Genomic DNA, 17,874 nt, shown 5'->3' with positions numbered 1-17,874 from the left:
ATCAGTTTAATTAAACACAGCTAGACTCCAATGAAGGAGCAGGACCATCTCAAGGAGGATCAGAAGAAATGGACAGCATGTGAGTTAAATATGAGTGTCACAGCAAAGGGTCTGAATACTTATGACCATGTGATATTTCAGTTTTTCTTTTTTAATACATTTGCAAAAATTTCTACATTTCTGTTTTTTTCTGTCAAGATGGGGTGCTGAGTGTACATTAATGAGAAATAAAATGAACTTTTTTGATTTTAGCAAATGGCTGCAATGACACAAAGAGTGAAAATTTTAAAGGGGTCTGAATACTTTCCGTACCCACTGTATGTATGTATGTATGTATGTATGTATGTAGCCACTCTCTTGATTCTGTCTTTTTTTCCCCTCTCTCATTTTCGCTCTTGAATCTCTGTTTCTGTGTTCCTCTGGGACAACACCAGAGCAGCAGGAGAGAGAAACCCATACCCAATACTTTTTGTATCACCTCTGGTGTGTGTGGGAGCCCACTATACTTGTGGGATCCAACAGCTTTGTGGAGACCAACATTTCTGGACCCCACAAGTCTAAAGGTTTGTTTGAGAGTTAAGACTTTAAGTTAGGCACTTAGACGTAATTATTAAGGTTAGGAGTACGGGCTACGAAATGCATTATGGTCCTCCACAGAAATAGGTCTGCAATGTGTTTAGCAAGCTTAGCACAAAGACTGAAAGAAGATGGAAACAGCAACCATCAAAAGTAAAGACATATGCCTTCTGACACCTTCCAACAACTACTAAGAAATCTATAGACATTCCACCCAAAAATTCCTGTCTTAAAATACCACTGACATTGTAAATTGAGTTTTTGTCAGAATATCTGCTGAGCTTCTGTTAATTTTACCTTGCATATATTTTTCTTGCTTTAGTCCTAGTATGTGTGTGTGCAGAGTGTGAACTGAGCCTGGGTCTCCAAAGATCTCCAGCAGGATATACCCATGAGCATTCACAGCTACAATTACAATGATCACACAGCTATCAGTGGTATTGCAATACCAGTCACCTTGCAAGACATGACGCTCCTGCCATTCTGTTTCCACCTCAAGGAGACTTGTCTGAGATCGATGAGGCTTCAGTAATGCAATGTAACACTGTTTCCCTTCCAAAGGGAATGCCGCGGTTAATCTGCTCAATATCTCTCAGGAAATTGGAACTGCTTTATTGATTTAGGGGTAGGATTAGTATCATAGAGGCACTACCTGCAGTGATACACAGAACATTTTAGTCCTTGCTTTAGCCACACGGCATAGGGCATTAGCCATATTTATTTCCAGCTAGATGACAAATACATCAAATACATGGCAGCGTTTGCAAATGATACCCTGTGGGGTAACACTTTATATTAATGTCCTTGTAATAAGTGTTATTAATGTGTTTTCTGGGTGTCACAAACCCAGCAAAATTACTGTAATGAAATTTAATTTAGGTGCTGAGTTCTCTGATAATCTGGTATCACAAGACTGCTGCTTTCTAAACAACACTAACAGAGCATACCCACAGCTAAAACGGAATTTAATGTCCTAATAGTAATATCAAAGATTATTGTTACACATAAAAAGTTAACATGGCTAATGTTAGCTAGCTACATTTTCACCTAGAGTATGTGCAGCTCACTTCAATTTGCCTGCAGTGGTTAGAAGATGAGTTTTAAAAAGCAGAGATGTGTGTTTTTTGGTAGGCACAGCAAACACTACATCATGTAACTCCGTAATTTTGGCATAAAAAGTGTCTAGATGTGGCCAGGCATTGTTGCTGGAAGCTGCCTCTTGTTCTGGGTTTTACTCTGTCATCATTGCACCATGGTTTTCTTTCAGGCAACTGCACCTTGGCATCTGCAGGAGAAATTCTCCTTGCGCGCCCCCACCCCCTATACTCAATTCCTGCATAGAGCAGACTACTTGTAACAAAGGTATAAATGGCTAGCTCAAAAATATCACAAATAAAAGCACAGTTTAAAAACAGGAACATGAGTAGTATTCGTTCCTTAAGAAAACTACTTTTATTCATGTGCCATACGCTGTTACTAGTGGGGCAAACCAGGGGACAGGAGTGGGGTATGGCAAAACACTGAAGTAGTACAATTTTTCATTTTTCCTCCCATCTTTACGTTATTGAAAAAAAAGAGAAAATCCTGTTTTCACGTCTTTGTACGTACAGACTTAGAATACTATCAATCAAAGTAGTGCTGAAGATAGCTACTATTTGATTATGGCATAAGGCTTGTTTTCCATCCTGTTTTCATACGGTCTTTCACAAATACTTGGACTTGTGTTCTGACTTAGTAACACAAAACACACACACGTATTAGGAGATTAGAAGCCCAGCTGCCAGGGCTGGCCAAGAAAACACAGACAGTAATCCCTGTCAGAGCATCCAGTTTATGGTGTGCACCCTGAACACTGCCACTAAATGAGACAGAGGGACAGAGAGAGATGGACAAAACTTGGCAGCAGTGCTACTCTGTGAAGAGGAGGTGTTTGAGCTGAAGGGAAGGGGAGATTGTATGGATGAGGGAGAAACTAAGCATGCTCAGTTGGTCCTATCTCTCAGTCTGCCTGGCAAATACCTTTATCTGCAGAGAGAGCGCCTGCCGCATATAGGGGAGATTGCATGTGAGTAGATGCTGCTGCTGCTGCTATTGCTGCTGCTGCTGTACCCTCACACACACATTTACACACACATTTACACACACACACACACACACACACACACACACTCACACTCACCTAGGGCACGAAGACATGCGCAAACACCCCACACACTTCCATCCAGGCTCACCTCGCGCACACACTCTCAGATGAGGCTGAAAGCAGCAGAATGAGGCTGCTTGCTGAAGTTACAGCTGGGCTGGGCCATCTTTAGCCATCCTGGCTTTTTGATTTCAATCTGTCCCTTCCATGGGCACTGCTGCAAGGCCCTGAGCCACTGGATTTAACCCCCAACTTCCTCTGCCATCTCCACACAACAACAATAAGAAAACATGGCATGGAATTAATGACAGACTGAGTGAGGAGACTAGGCAATGGCTTTTGGACAGCTCTGTCTGCACTGATGAAAGGCTTCAAGCTTACCTGGTAAGACTGCTGGTATTTTTCAATGTAGAGAATCTTGAAGTTTCAAGATGCCAAAATGGAAGTGGATAAATTCAATGGAAGTGCAAAAGAAGAGGGAATATCTTCACCATTTTCTCTCATCTTTGTCTGTTCTGCCATTCGTTCACCACCAACAAAATCCTGTGCCTTAATAAGTCCCTCCAGGACTTCGCAGGCTTCTTTTGGGATTGTTGCAGCCTAAAATAACTGAATTCACAACAGAATTGAGATCCATGTTGCCGTATTCAGGTCTTTTTCTTTTCAAAACTGCAAAAATAATTGCATTTCTGTATAATTCCTTAAAAACATGGGGCAACTTGTTCCAGTGAGAATAACATCGCTAGTTGTTGTATGGCACAACATTTTGTGCACAGGACTGCTATGAATGGTACAATTATTGGTCAAATTTGCACAAAGGTTGCGGTGACTGGACAAAATTGCAGGGTTGCACAGAATTCACAAGGATTTGTTGAATTTGCGTTAATTGTTGTGTTTGCAACAACAACTTTCCTTGTCTATCACTATCCACCAATGGAGACTGTCCTTATTTCTCTTATACCTAATCCATATTTATTTTCATCTGCCACCTGTTATATTTTGCTACCTATTACAGTAGAAATACCTAGAATTTGAGCATGAGTGTGTGAATGTTTTCAGGGCATGTACCATTAAAGGTAGTTAGGTGAAGTTCTCTTTCCATTTTGGTTTTCAAAATATTTTTTGCACTGCAGCTCCCATGCTAGCTAGCAACAGTGGAACAACAAGACTCATTAGCTAAAGTACATCTTTGTGCATTTACTGATAAAAATGATGCACCACCACTGTTAGACCTGGTGCTGAAGGTATTCAATCATTTGTGAGGTCAGTGAAGGTTCCATACTTCTTCCACTTACCATTTGTCACTAGAGAATCCCTGATTGGTCCAGAACTTTGCTTTTATGTTTTTTTAGTAACTTTTTTATTGCCACATATTTCTTTATGGAGGTTGATATGTAACATACTTTGTGTCTGCTCAAGATGAATTTAGAGGAATATGTTGTGCTTGTGTGATACAAACAGTTTACAGATGGCCTGCTCAATCCAACATAGACAGATATAACCCCTGTGTGCTTTGGCATGGTGCCATTACCAGTCATCCAGAGACATGTGTGCTGAGCACTGATGGTGAGCCCTAACAAGGTCACTGCATGGCACAAGTCTGCAATCAGGAGATTTTATGGGAAGAGTGCAACGAGAAGTACTTTCACCATGAAGGAGACTCAAAAGTGGATGTAGTTTGACTTTAAAAGTACTGTGGGTTAGTGTTCCATCTTCTTGTTCAAATTTGAAAATTAAGAGAACATTTTGTTATTTCACTGAAATTGTGATTTTAAACCAAATAGCATAACATATTCTGTAATTCATAACAATTCTGTGATTCTTGACTGACTTATTTCTTAATCCTCATTTGTTCAAGGTCATTTATAAAATTAAAATAAACATAAAATTAGTTTCAGTTCTCTGATTAAGTAAATGTATTTAGGTAACTTTTATAAAAATAACATATCTTATACTTATGTCACTATATCTTGACAGTAGTACATGTGACACATAATTAGTGTTAATTTGTGCTCGTAATACCATTTGTGAGAGTCCACCAGGCCTGAGTGAAAACAACCAATCAGAGCCAAGAAGAATAGTTGATTGTTGAGTCTCATTCCCAGGTTGTCAAATATGGATGCTGGGAATGAGACTCAGCAATTAACTATCTTCAAGCCTCAAACCCAAAGCTTTCCATCTTTCTTGGGTCTGATTGGTGGTTTTTGTTCAGGCCCGGTGGATTATTGCAAGTGCCATCAGGAGCACTAGGAGGAGCCAGAGGAACCTGCTTTTTTTTTTTTTTTTTTGACAAAAATATTTTTTATTATAATTACCTACTGCAGCTTTAAGGATTTTATTAAATTGCAGACAAGAAGGTGTGCAAGCAGCTGAGGTAAGAGCTTAGTTAAAAGCTTCTGGCAGGTTGAGTAATGCAGGGCAGTGGGTATACTGGGTGATAAAAGAATGGAGTTGAAAGGAGTTGTTTCAATGTTTAAAGCTAGCTCTGACATTACATTACAACATCACAGGTAACCTCATAGCCGGCAGTAAGGCAAACAGCTGCTGGTAACATTAGAATGTATAGATAAGAGGTTTTTATTTGTCACATACACAGTTATACATAGTACAATGCACAGTGAAATGCATTCTTTGTACCTGCAGCCAGTAGTAAAGAAAAACAAAATACTACTACAGTAAAACAGTAGTGATTGCACATAACACACAATGTAAACAATATAAGTGTAAATATAAAACTAAGAAAAAAAAAAAAATATAGACTGTAATATAACATATAAAATATAGACTGTAATATAACATATAAAATATAGACTGTAGACTCCGAGTGTAAAACTTAGAGGGGGGTAGCCCGTATATATACACACACACACATTTACAATATTGAGCAGCTATGTGAGTAAAGTACAGTACAAACTCTTCTTCAGCCTCTCAGTCTTTGTCCTCAGGCATCGGAAACGCCGACCTGATGGCAGTAGAGTGAAAAGAGCGTGTCCGGGGTGACTGGGCTGTTTAAGGATCTTCTTCGCCCTTAACCTGCAACGTTTGGTGTAAATGTCCTGCAGGTTGGGGAGAGGGGTTCTGATGGTCCGCTCTGCAGAACAGACCACCCTTTTGAGGGCCATGAAGTCCTGCCTGGTGCAGTTTCCCATCCAGGTGATGATGCTCCCACACAAGATGCTCTTGATGGTACAGGTGTAAAAGTTCCTGAGCACCTTGAGAGGGAGCTTAAAGTCTCTGAGGCGTCTGAGAAGGTAGAGACGCTGTCTGGCTTTCTTCACAATGGTGTTCAGGTGATGAGTCCATGACAGGTCTTGTAAGATGGTCACTCCCAGGTATCTGAAATTGTCCACTCTTTCCACCTCAGAGCCACAGATAGTGAGTGGATGGGCGGCTGTGGCTCAGAGGCAGAGCAGGTCGTTCCTTAATCGGAAGGTTGTGGGTTCGATCCCCGGCTCCTGGTGCCACATGTCGAAGTATCCTTGAGCAAGATACTGAACCCCGAATTGCTCCCGATGCCGTGCATCGGTGTGTGAGTGTGTATGAATGTTAGTTTCTGTTCGATGGACTTTGCCATCACTGAGTGAATGTGTGTGAAAGGGTGAATGTGGCACGTAGTGTAAAAGCGCTTTGAGTGGTCGGAAGACTAGAAAGGCGCTATACAAATACAGGTCCATTTAGCAAGTCCCTCTGCTGTTTCCTGCTGAAGTCCACAATCAGTTCCTTAGTTTTGCTGACGTTCAGCAGGAGGTGGTTCTCCCGACACCAGTCCTCCAGGTGGGAGACCTCCCTCCTGTAGGCTGTCTCATCGTCGTGGGAGATTAGTCCTACAACAGCGGTGTCGTCAGCAAACTTGATGATGATGTTGGAGTCTGACGTAGAGAGTCAGGGGGGCTGAAGTGTAGTGACCCACTCGAACCACCTGTGGTCTGCCAGTCAGGAAGCTGTAGATCCACCTGCACAGGGAGGAGTCCAGACCCAGGTCATACAGTTTGGAGGCCAGTCTGGAGGGGACTATGGTATTAAATGCTGAGCTGTAGTCAACAAACAGCACTCTCACATAGTTTCCCTTACCAGTGTCCACATGGGAAAGGGTCTTGTGGATGAGGAGGGTTATGGCGTCATCTGTGGATCTATCCGGCCGGTATGCGAACTGTAGTGGATCCAGGGTGGTGGGCAGTGTAGAGGAGATAAATGTCTTGATCAGTCTTTCAAAACATTTCATCACCACAGATGTGAGGGCTATGGGCCTGAAGTCATTGGAACTGCTGGGGTGTGGTTTCTTTGGGACAGGGACTATTATGGATTTCTTAAAGCAGGTTGGGATCACACACTGTCTGAGTGAGAGGTTGAATATCACTGTAAACGGAGGTGCCAACTGATCAGCGCAGGTTTTGAGGACACGTCCACTAATCCTGTCTGGTCCAGCCGCTTTTGTGGTGTTCACACTTTTAAACACCCTCCTCACGTCACGCTCCGTCACGGCGAGTGTGTCCTCCCCTCCGGCTGGGAGCTCAGCGGGCAGTTGTATGTATGTATGCGCGTGACGTAAATTAAAATGGCTGAGTTAAAAAACTCCCATGCTTTCTAATTAAGGAAGCATCCTTTGAGACAGCTGCTCGTCATTATAACGCTGCCACTAGTCATTAACACACCACAAAAGTGGGGCTGAGTTACCTAAGAGTAAGTGCAAATTAAGAACAGTGGCCACTGGGTGTCTAATACTATAGGAAGGTTAGCGTTATGAAAAGGATGGACTGAAAGTTATAATAGAGATCATATGAAACAGACATCTCTATGATTGTTAAAAAATAAGATATGAGAGGAATATACTAGCTATGTGTGGGCCAAGGCACCAGCTATTGTGTGGCTATTCCCTGGAAGCACCTTGGCCCTAGTGGAATATACCATCTAGTAAAACTGCTATGTGTGGGCCTTGGCAGCAGGCCTGCTGTGTGGCCATTCCCCATGAGCACCTCAAGCCATGAGGGAACATACTACTTAGTGAAACCTCATGCAAGAACATTTGCCATATAAGCAAATATATAAATAATCTAAACCCAACAATCACCTGCTATGCAAGTATATATTTGGCAGCAGATACAAGTATTTAAATGCATTAAGAGGAGCAGGCGCTCATGAGCTTCTGTGCAGTCAAGATTCCTTCTTGTGGAGACTGACATACCCTTGGTAGATGTGGGCAGATGGACAGCTGCGATTGCAGCTGCACCAATCTTAGGGAGTGAAGGGAATAGTGTTCGGAGGGTGGGCCACAGCTCAGGCAGAGATCATGCAGCTTAAGGGGAACCAGGATCTCGTCATGGGTTGCAACCATCGACGATAAACAAGGGAGCCAACTGATGGGTTGGAGAGCGATGATGCAGGGATTTCATCATAGAAGAGAATGGACAAAATTTAGTCTTAGTCTTGGCAATGGAAATTTGAGTGAGATCTTTCAGATTGTGAGTGCTTCAAGAATATTGAGTACATGTGATGTGATCTTCTAAGGTTAAATCAGAGTAGAGGAGATCATGCTGAGGATTAACATATGATCTGCATGTATATTACACCTGAGAAACCTGTAAAAGCCATTAGCAGAACTGCTTCCAACAATACATTAATATAAAGTGAAAACAACCTGCCTTAACACCAATTATGCACCAGTGAATTATGTGAGTCTTTTATCGTTGCCTGGAGGATGCGCTTTTAAAGCCATTGAGGAGCAGCTGAAGGGAAGGATTTTTCCAGAAGATTCTGGGATGCTGGATCTTTATATCGAATGTGAAACTGAAACCCTGCTAGCACAGCTTTGATACTTTGCATTTGAAGATGACGGGATTCAAGTAAAACAATAAATGCACAGACTATGATTATTTCCACTGTAGCAGCATCACAAAACAACATAATTTGTTTCCTGGACCATCTGCTGCCCCATAGCAATCAAGCAATGACAATTGGATAGAGTTCATAAAAAGCAGTGGATTTAGAACGAGTTTTAAGGGACTGAATTCCGGCAGGCCAGACATCTGCAAACCACTCATTATGAGAATCCCCAAAAACAACAGAAGGCACCGCATCAGTCAAAACTGGAGGGAATCCGCAGATTCCACGTAGTAATTATAAAAAAGAAATGCTGTTCTATTCGTCACATAACAAGGACAAATCTGAGCAACAGCCTTTGTCTAAGAACTCAGTATTTATATAAGATTTTAAACAGATTTAGCCTAAACCAGCAAGTGTGATATGAAGGAACAAACATAAGGGATAATGCGTATAGCGAAGTTAGAGAGAATCTTTTAGAAAAAATGGAGGCAGCAGACTAGGATTTGATAGGTGTTCTGATGCGAGACAGCTTGTCTTGTGCAGAGATGCTTGCATGAGCAAGCTTCTGACTGTAGAGATACTGTGAGCTGGCGGGGAAGAGGGAAAGTCAACTACTAGGAAATCATCTGAAAGATGCAAGACGAAATGGAGTTTGCAGGTGGAGAATCCACTTTTGGGAGCCAGCATAAACCTGCTAGGAATCCTTTAACTAAGCCGGTGATAATGTGGCGGGGGTTGCGAACAAAAATGAATGTTCTCTCAATGGGAATCTTAGGTTGCACGACAACGCCACCTTGGGAATTGCACCCAAGGAATTATTTTACACTGACCAAAAACACAGGTTCGTTCCACTCGACAGGCAAGACACGTGGTTCCCAGTTTACAAAAATACTTTATTTAATAAATATATATATATCATTATAAAAAATAGCATTCATCCCAATAAATGAAAAAGGGAGCCTAATCAGGGGCTGAGGCCTACTGGTGGGGAAAGAGCAGGTGAAGGGGAAGGGGAGTCAACAAAATTAAATTAAAGAAAAAGGGTTCACCCAGACACACGTGGCAGTCACACACTGTGGTATCACCGAATCCAAGGAAGCACAGCACACAAGAAGGAGGGACACCACCACCCACGTCACCAACACCACCACCAGCCTGCAGCCACTGAGAAGGGAAAACAAAAGTTACAATGGAAGTATTTAACACAAAATATAAATATAATAAAAACAATATACAACATAAAGCAGGAAATAGTTAACCAATTAAGCTTACCAAGCTAGTTAATCAAAACAATAAACAAAACAAGTAATACAAAAATAAGGGATTAACTCCTCACCATCGTTCAGCTAAAATAAAAAGAGATAAACAGATTAAAAGTATGGTGTCTGCAGTTCACCATGCAAGCCGGCTGTAGCCAGAAGCCACCAAGCAGCCAGAGCCGCAGAACACGGCAGCAAGGAATAAGTGACTGCAGAGGCAAAGCAGGGGACAATGTCACATACAGCAGCAGAGACACAGCTATGCAGCTAGCAGTAGGGGGCACAACAGCAGACATATAGTCGACAAAGCGGTATAAACACAGCAACCGTGTGTTTAACGGCAGAGGCAAAGCGGTGCGGACAAAGCAATGTAAATAAATCAGTGTAGACAAAGCATAGACAAAACACCGACAAAGCAGCGACAAGGCAGAGACAAAGCAGAGACAAAACAGCAGCGGTCCCAATCAGCTGGTGGTGAAGGCACGTGAATCGCCACCTGTAGATTTCGGCCAGCTGACGAGCATTCCCTGTCAATAAACATACCATTAGCATAGCTAAACTACATTAATCAAAGCTTTTGAGAGTTAGATTTAAGGTAGCATACCTGTTTTCAAAGTCAAACCTGCACAGGGAGAGGGAGGGAGAGAGAGACCCACACGGCAGCGGACATCTACCTGTGACCACACTAGCGTTAGCTACAGGATAGCATTCGGTGTAACACAGAGAGAGAGGACACTTACCACCGCCAGAGAGAACCAAGGTCTAAACGGAGCATGGAGCACAAAGCACGGGGCACTCGGTCGCTGCTCTGCAGTGAAACACGCAGGCTTTAAGCAACAGGACACAGTAAAAGATGAAACAGAGCAGTAGCCGCAGCAGCGGCATGGAGCATTACCTGCACAGGCAAACACCTGACCCGGAAATGATGCGTTAGTGAGCGTGCGAGAAGGAGGGCCGTACTTATATACTGCCGCCCCAATGGTCAGCAGGTGCAATTAACTGCCGCATGACAGCCCTATGTCTATGCTGCTACATTCTACCCCGCCTCCTTGGATCGTCGTCCCGACGATCAACAAAGTGAGGCTAGTACAACAAGCTAACTCCAAGGTCTAAACAAAGCAGATACTGAGTTGGACACAGAAGCAGGAGGATTAGCGGCACAAGCATCTCCAGCAGACTGTGGGAAATGATGCACATTTGAATGCTGACCAGCCGTTTGACGTGTGGTCCGGCGTGGGCCCATGTTACTGGAATCAGGACAAGTGACAGAGGGAAGGACTAGAGGTGTTAATGCTCCGGACGGTGCTGCAGGCACTTGAGACACAGCTGATCTGGTGGAGTGCATGGCAGAAATGGCCACATAAGATGGTTGGTCTAAGATCAACAAATCACTCAAATGAAGGCTCCTCTGCTGGGGGTGATTCCTCGCCAGAGGTAGAGTTATGAGAAGTGGCATGACCAGGTGAGTCCACCATTACAACAGCCTTCAGCCTAGTGCGGTGGACCTGTCTGACTTTGGTCTCGTTGTCCATTGGCGCAATAGTATACACCGCGCCGCCTTCTTTAGGCATTCTCAACACCCGATACTTCACAGAACTCCACCGATCCCGGATCTTCTGGGGCCCCCTAGTACTTAAGTCACGCAAATACACAAGCTGCCCTTCCTGCAATGGCAAATCTCTGACATGCTGATCGTGAACTCGCTTCCGCCGATCAGCAGCATGTTTCAAGCGCTCTCGTGCTCCTTCAAATGCTACTTGCAAACGGGCTTGGTGCTCTTGAACCCACTCATGGATAGAGCCACCAACAGGGCTCTCAACTCGACCCAACAAGAAATCAATGGGCGGTCTGGGTTCCTGCCCGAACATCAGGAAAAAGGGTGACTCTCCGGTTGACGGGTGGGGAGTTGTGTTATAACAATACAACACCTGAGGCAGACACACATGCCAATCCCTTTTCCGGGACACTGGCAAGGTACGCAGCAAGTTGTGGAGCGTCCGGTTAAAACGCTCGCACTGACCATTTCCTTCCGGATGGTATGGGGTAGTGCGTGATTTTACAATCCCATACAGGTCACACAACTGCTGAATGAGGGTGCTTTCAAAGTTACGGCCCTGGTCAGAATGCAAACGAGCAGGGACGCCAAACTTATAAAACCACTCCGACACCAAAACCCTGGCCACAGTAGCAGCACGCTGATCCCGAGTAGGGATAGCCACAGTGTACTTACTAAAAACATCTGTAAGCACCAAAACATTCTCTAAACCATTCTGGGCTGGTTCTAGAGTCGTGTAATCGATGGCAAGGATTTCATTAGGGCGGGAAGCCAAGAGATGCCCCATGAAGCTATGTGCTTTTGGATGCACATCTTTGGCCACTTGACACCGCTCACATCTCTGACACCATTGAGCCACCTCGGAAGACATACCAGGCCAGTAGCATCGGGACCGAAGGAGCGCCAATGTTCGCTCCACCCCCTGGTGACCATGCTCCTGGTGCACCTGGGTCAGAACCTGATCTACCCATGCTTTTGGCAACAACAACTGAAACATGGCTTCGGCTCCATCAGGACGACACACCCTTCGGTACAGGACACCGTCCCTCTCCAGTAGGCGATCCCACTGCCTGAGCAAGACAAGCGTGGGCTGCGAGAGCCGTGCCCGCTCCTCACCACTGGGACGCTGGTTCTCCCTCCAAAAAGGCAACAGTTCCTGTATCACAGGGTCAGACTGCTGAGCGAGATGGAGATCAGAACAAGTGTGCTGGGGCAAGGCGGCAGTGGCAGCCTGGGTCGCCTCTGCCTTTCCCAACCCCAGAGCTTGCTGCAAAGAATTGGGCATCGCAGTGCCTGGAAGCATCGCAGCGACATCCTGGGGACCAGGTGGATGCTGACGTGAGAGAGCATCTGCGTTAGTGTTGCTCTTCCCTGAACGGTACTTTATCTCGAAGTCAAAAGAAGCCAACTGGGCGGCCCACCTCTGCTCAGTAGCAGCCAGCTTAGCCGAAGACAAATGACTAAGGGGGTTGTTATCAGTGTACACCACACATTTGTTACCCAACAAGTACTCTCGAAATTTCTCCGTCATGGCCCACTTAAGGGCCAAAAACTCAAGTTTCATGGAGCTGTAATTTACCATGTTCCTCTCGGTGGGTCGCAGGCCCCTGCTAGCGTAGGCTATAGGCCTCACCTTGCCTGGGAAAGGACTGCACCCAAGCCACCATAGCTTGCATCAACTTCCAAGATGAAGGGAAGAGAAAAGTCTGCATAAGCCAACACTGGTGCCATGGTGAGCTTAGCTTTCAGTGTTTCAAAGCTCTGGTTACACTCATCATCCCAACACCTAGACAGCCGCTGCTCAGTCTTCTTATTGGTCTTAGTGCCACCACATTCGGCCACCACCCTATGCAGAGGAGCTGCCAGTTTGGCAAATCCTTCCACGAAGCGCCGATAGTAACTGGCAAAACCAAGAAAGGAACGAAGCTCTGAGGCAGTGGTAGGAATCGGCCAATTGGCAACCACGTCAATCTTGCCTTGATCTGTGGAGACACCGTCGGCCGAAATCACATGGCCCAAATAATTCACCTCTTTACGAAAGAATGAGCACTTACTGAGCTTGGCCTTGAGGCCCTCATGCCGAAGTCTTTCCAGCACCACCTGGAGCCTCTCCACATGCTGTTCCACAGTAGAGGAAAACACCACAATATCATCCAGATATAACAGCAAGGACTGACACTGCTGGTCACCAAAGATGCGTTGCATTAACCTCTGGAAAGTGCTGGGCGCGTTACAGAGCCCAAAAGGCATTCTGTTCCATTCGAACAAACCAAAAGGGGTGCAAAAAGCAGTCTTCGGCCGGTCAGCCTCAGTGACTGGCACCTGGTTATAACCACTGGTCAAGTCCAGGGTTGAGAACCAGCGAGCACCCGACAAGGCATCCAATGACTCCTCTATACGTGGCAGAGGAAAGGCATCTCTTCGGGTCTTACTATTGAGCTGCCTATAGTCAACACACATGCGCATGCTGCCATCTTTCTTTCGTACCAACACGATAGGGGACGCATAGGGGCTGCTACTCTCCCGAATGATTTGAGATGAGAGTAGACGATTGATGTGCTCCTTCACCACCTCATACTCTGAGGGTGGGATGCGCCTATGGCGCTGCCTCACTGGAGTATCGTCTACCAAAGGGATGTCATGGGAGATTAGATTTGTACAGCCCAGATCAGTATCATCGATGGAAAAGACTGAGGAATACTGTTGAAGCAGGGACTTCACTGGACCCTGTTCCTCCACAGACAAAGGTGACAAATCCACACTCTCCACCTGCTGCACACTAGGGGAAGCGGTCTGAGAAGACACGGTGGCCACACCCGATGGCACCTCAGTGACCCCGGAAGGAAGGCTGACCACATTCACAAAATCCAGTGTGCCGACAACAGTGCGGGGGTACAAAACAACATCATTACAGCCAACATTAATGACAGGTATGTAGGCGGTGCCCCTGATGACACGAACCAAAGAAGGGGAAGCAAGCAACCCAGCAGGTAAACCAGCCTCTAAAGGCTCGAATAGCACCGTAGACCCGGAGTACTGCTCAGAACATGTGGCTGCCAAGATTTTCATTACCCCACCAGGAATCTGCCAACCCCTCTTACCCCTGACCTTCACTTTCCCGGGAACATCCTGGGACGCGACATCGCTAACACGATGGCACTGTTGCAGTGCCTGCACAACTGGCTCAGGGGCCTTTGAGATACAGACCTGGGAAAACAACGTTTCCCCATACTGGCCAAAAAGTTCCTGGTAGCACTTGCGGATCACGTTCATCCCCAAAATACCCGGCACTTTAGAAGGCACCCCACCAGGTAGGTCCCTCACTACCAACACACCACAGTGGGGCATCAGTTTACCACAAAGTTGCACGTCAAGCTCCAAGTACCCAAGGTAAGGAATAGTCAGACCGTTGGCAGCTCTAAGCTCCAACCAGTGACAAGAACGGAGACGCTCCTGGCCCCAAGGCTCGAGATGCTGGCGGAAAAAGCTCTCAGAAATAGTAGACACCATGGAGCCGGTGTCTACCAGACAAGGAACCTTCACTCCACCCATGTCCACATCTAAATGGGGACACGACGAAATCAATCCAGACGCATCCAAATCGCGTGAAGCAGCTTGTGAGCCAGTAGCAGCCCCACCCAAACTGTGACTCTGCAGTTTGGTGGGTACTAGTTTTCCGACCCAGAAGCAAAATGAGACTGCCTACCAGGATTAGATGGAGGCTGTGAATGGGATTGTGAGCGGGGAGCATGCACTCTACACTCCCTCGCAAAATGGCCAGGCTGATTGCAGCGCCTGCATAGCATTGGGCCAGTACGAGGTGGGTGACTGTGCTGATGAGACCTGCAGCCGGGCAATGCTTTCAGTGAGCTTATTAAGCTGCTCTTGCTGACGCTGTAGCATCTCCCTCATCTCACCCATCTCTGACACGGGGGGAAGAAACGCCCTGCGGGTTACCTTGAACACCATACTGAACACCAAACACTAAGGGGACTGAATGACTGCGGCCCCTCACACCGCTGGGTAGACCTTCAAGCTCCCACTGAATCGCCTCTGCTCTAACAGCAAGCAGGGTGTAATTGGGCTGTCTACGCACTAACTGCTTCAACTCACGACGCAGGGCACTGTCCAGCACATGCTCAACAAATTGGTCTCTCAAAAGAGCTTCTGCATTTGGCACTTCAGTAGGTGCACGCTGCTTCACCTTCTCCATGAGGCCCATCAAAGCAAGGGAGAACTCCTGAAGAGTCTCTCCCTCCTGCTGCCTTCTGGAGAAGAAAGCCTTCTGCAGAGCAACATAAGACTCCAAGCACCCGTACAGCTCCTGTAAAATAGCCAATACTCTATCAGGGTCCTCTCTCTCTGTGCTAGGACGATACTTTAGCTCCTCCCTAGCTTCACCCTCTAGGTGGTCAAACAGGAAAAAGGCCTGGTCAGACCGGGATAAACGCCGGGACCTCATACACGCCTGTATTTCCTCCCTCCACTCACTCAACCCCATACCCGTCCTTCCCCTAAAAACAGGACACTTCCTATCACGGGGGCACAAACACCAGCCTCTCTGTTACAGGGACACTGGAAGTAGAAGGGGCAGTAGGTGGCACAAAAGAGGTGGACGGTAAGGCACTAGAGCCAGCCTGTTCCCTGTCGTAACCGCTCATTATCAGCCTTTAACTGTTTAATCAGATCTCTAAGTTCCTGTAACTCTTCCTCCATAGCTACAATAAAGCTCAAACTACTACCTAGGCCTAATCTGCTATACCAAATCTCACCAAAACTGGCACGAAGGTCCACTGGAAACCACTGCTGCTTTGTCTCTTTAAATTCGTGCAGATGCCTACAAGAAAAACAACATTAGTACACCAGAGAAAAAAAACACAATGGAAAAAAAAAAAACCCACAAGGAACACACGTCTTTGCCTGTTGGAAGAGTAGATCCTGCCGACAACGCCAGATTGTGGCGGGGCTGCGAACAAAAATGAATGTTCTCTCAATGGGAATCTTAGGTTGCACGACAACGCCACCTTGGGAATTGCACCCAAGGAATTATTTTACACTGACCAAAAACACAGGTTCGTTCCACTCGACAGGCAAGACACGTGGTTCCCAGTTTACAAAAATACTTTATTTAATAAATATATATACATCATTATAAAAAAATAGCATTCATCCCAATAAATGAAAAAGGGAGCCTAATCAGGGGCTGAGGCCTACTGGTGGGGAAAGAGCAGGTGAAGGGGAAGGGGAGTCAACAAAATTAAATTAAAGAAAAAGGGTTCACCCAGACACACGTGGCAGTCACACACTGTGGTATCACCGAATCCAAGGAAGCACAGCACACAAGAAGGAGGGACACCACCACCCACGTCACCAGCACCACCACCAGCCTGCAGCCACTGAGAAGGGAAAACAAAAGTTACAATGGAAGTATTTAACACAAAATATAAATATAATAAAAACAATATACAACATAAAGCAGGAAATAGTTAACCAATTAAGCTTACCAAGCTAGTTAATCAAAACAACAAACAAAACAAGTAATACAAAAATAAGGGATTAACTCCTCACCATCGTTCAGCTAAAATAAAAGAGATAAACAGATTAAAAGTATGGTGTCTGCAGTTCACCATGCAAGCCGGCTGTAGCCAGAAGCCACCAAGCAGCCAGAGCCGCAGAACACGGCAGCAAGGAATAAGTGACTGCAGAGGCAAAGCAGGGGACAATGTCACATACAGCAGCAGAGACACAGCTATGCAGCTAGCAGTAGGGGCACAACAGCAGACATATAGTCGACAAAGCGGTATAAACACAGCAACCGTGTGTTTAACGGCAGAGGCAAAGCGGTGCGGACAAAGCAATGTAAATAAATCAGTGTAGACAAAGCATAGACAAAACACCGACAAAGCAGCGACAAGGCAGAGACAAAGCAGAGACAAAACAGCAGCGGTCCCAATCAGCTGGTGGTGAAGGCACGTGAATCGCCACCTGTAGATTTCGGCCAGCTGACGAGCATTCCCTGTCAATAAACATACCATTAGCATAGCTAAACTACATTAATCAAAGCTTTTGAGAGTTAGATTTAAGGTAGCATACCTGTTTTCAAAGTCAAACCTGCACAGGGAGAGGGAGGGAGAGAGAGACCCACACGGCAGCGGACATCTACCTGTGACCACACTAGCGTTAGCTACAGGATAGCATTCGGTGTAACACAGAGAGAGAGGACACTTACCACCGCCAGAGAGAACCAAGGTCTAAACGGAGCATGGAGCACAAAGCACGGGGCACTCGGTCGCTGCTCTGCAGTGAAAACACGCAGGCTTTAAGCAACAGGACACAGTAAAAGATGAAACAGAGCAGTAGCCGCAGCAGCGGCATGGAGCATTACCTGCACAGGCAAACACCTGACCCGGAAATGATGCGTTAGTGAGCGTGCGAGAAGGAGGGCCGTACTTATATACTGCCGCCCCAATGGTCAGCAGGTGCAATTAACTGCCGCATGACAGCCCTATGTCTATGCTGCT

The 17,874-nt window shown here is 45.8% G+C and overlaps 2 long non-coding RNA genes across 4 annotated transcripts; both read right to left on the bottom strand.

Moving 5' to 3' along the window:
• Positions 1-9,411: 9,411 nt before the first annotated feature.
• On the bottom strand, positions 9,412-11,076 carry LOC127355515 (uncharacterized). 3 transcript variants are annotated; one of them, XR_007881773.1, is made up of 3 exons: positions 10,694-10,945; positions 10,403-10,606; positions 9,412-10,325 (listed from the first exon to the last, which is right to left on the bottom strand). It is a non-coding gene; the product is annotated as an uncharacterized LOC127355515 (long non-coding RNA). The 3 variants fall into 3 exon arrangements; XR_007881771.1 differs by having other exon boundaries at positions 9,412-10,606; positions 10,694-11,076; XR_007881772.1 differs by having other exon boundaries at positions 9,412-10,601; positions 10,694-11,076.
• A 4,954-nt stretch (positions 11,077-16,030) lies between these two features.
• Positions 16,031-17,868, bottom strand: LOC127355516 (uncharacterized). Its single transcript, XR_007881774.1, has 2 exons — positions 17,447-17,868; positions 16,031-16,190 (listed from the first exon to the last, which is right to left on the bottom strand). It is a non-coding gene; the product is annotated as an uncharacterized LOC127355516 (long non-coding RNA).
• Positions 17,869-17,874: the final 6 nt, after the last annotated feature.

This window comes from Dicentrarchus labrax, unplaced genomic scaffold, assembly GCF_905237075.1.
Source record: "Dicentrarchus labrax unplaced genomic scaffold, dlabrax2021, whole genome shotgun sequence".
Classification (NCBI taxonomy): domain Eukaryota; kingdom Metazoa; phylum Chordata; class Actinopteri; family Moronidae; genus Dicentrarchus; species Dicentrarchus labrax.
The sequence above is the reverse complement of the archived record's forward strand: the minus strand, read 5'-3'. Positions and strand labels throughout refer to the sequence as shown.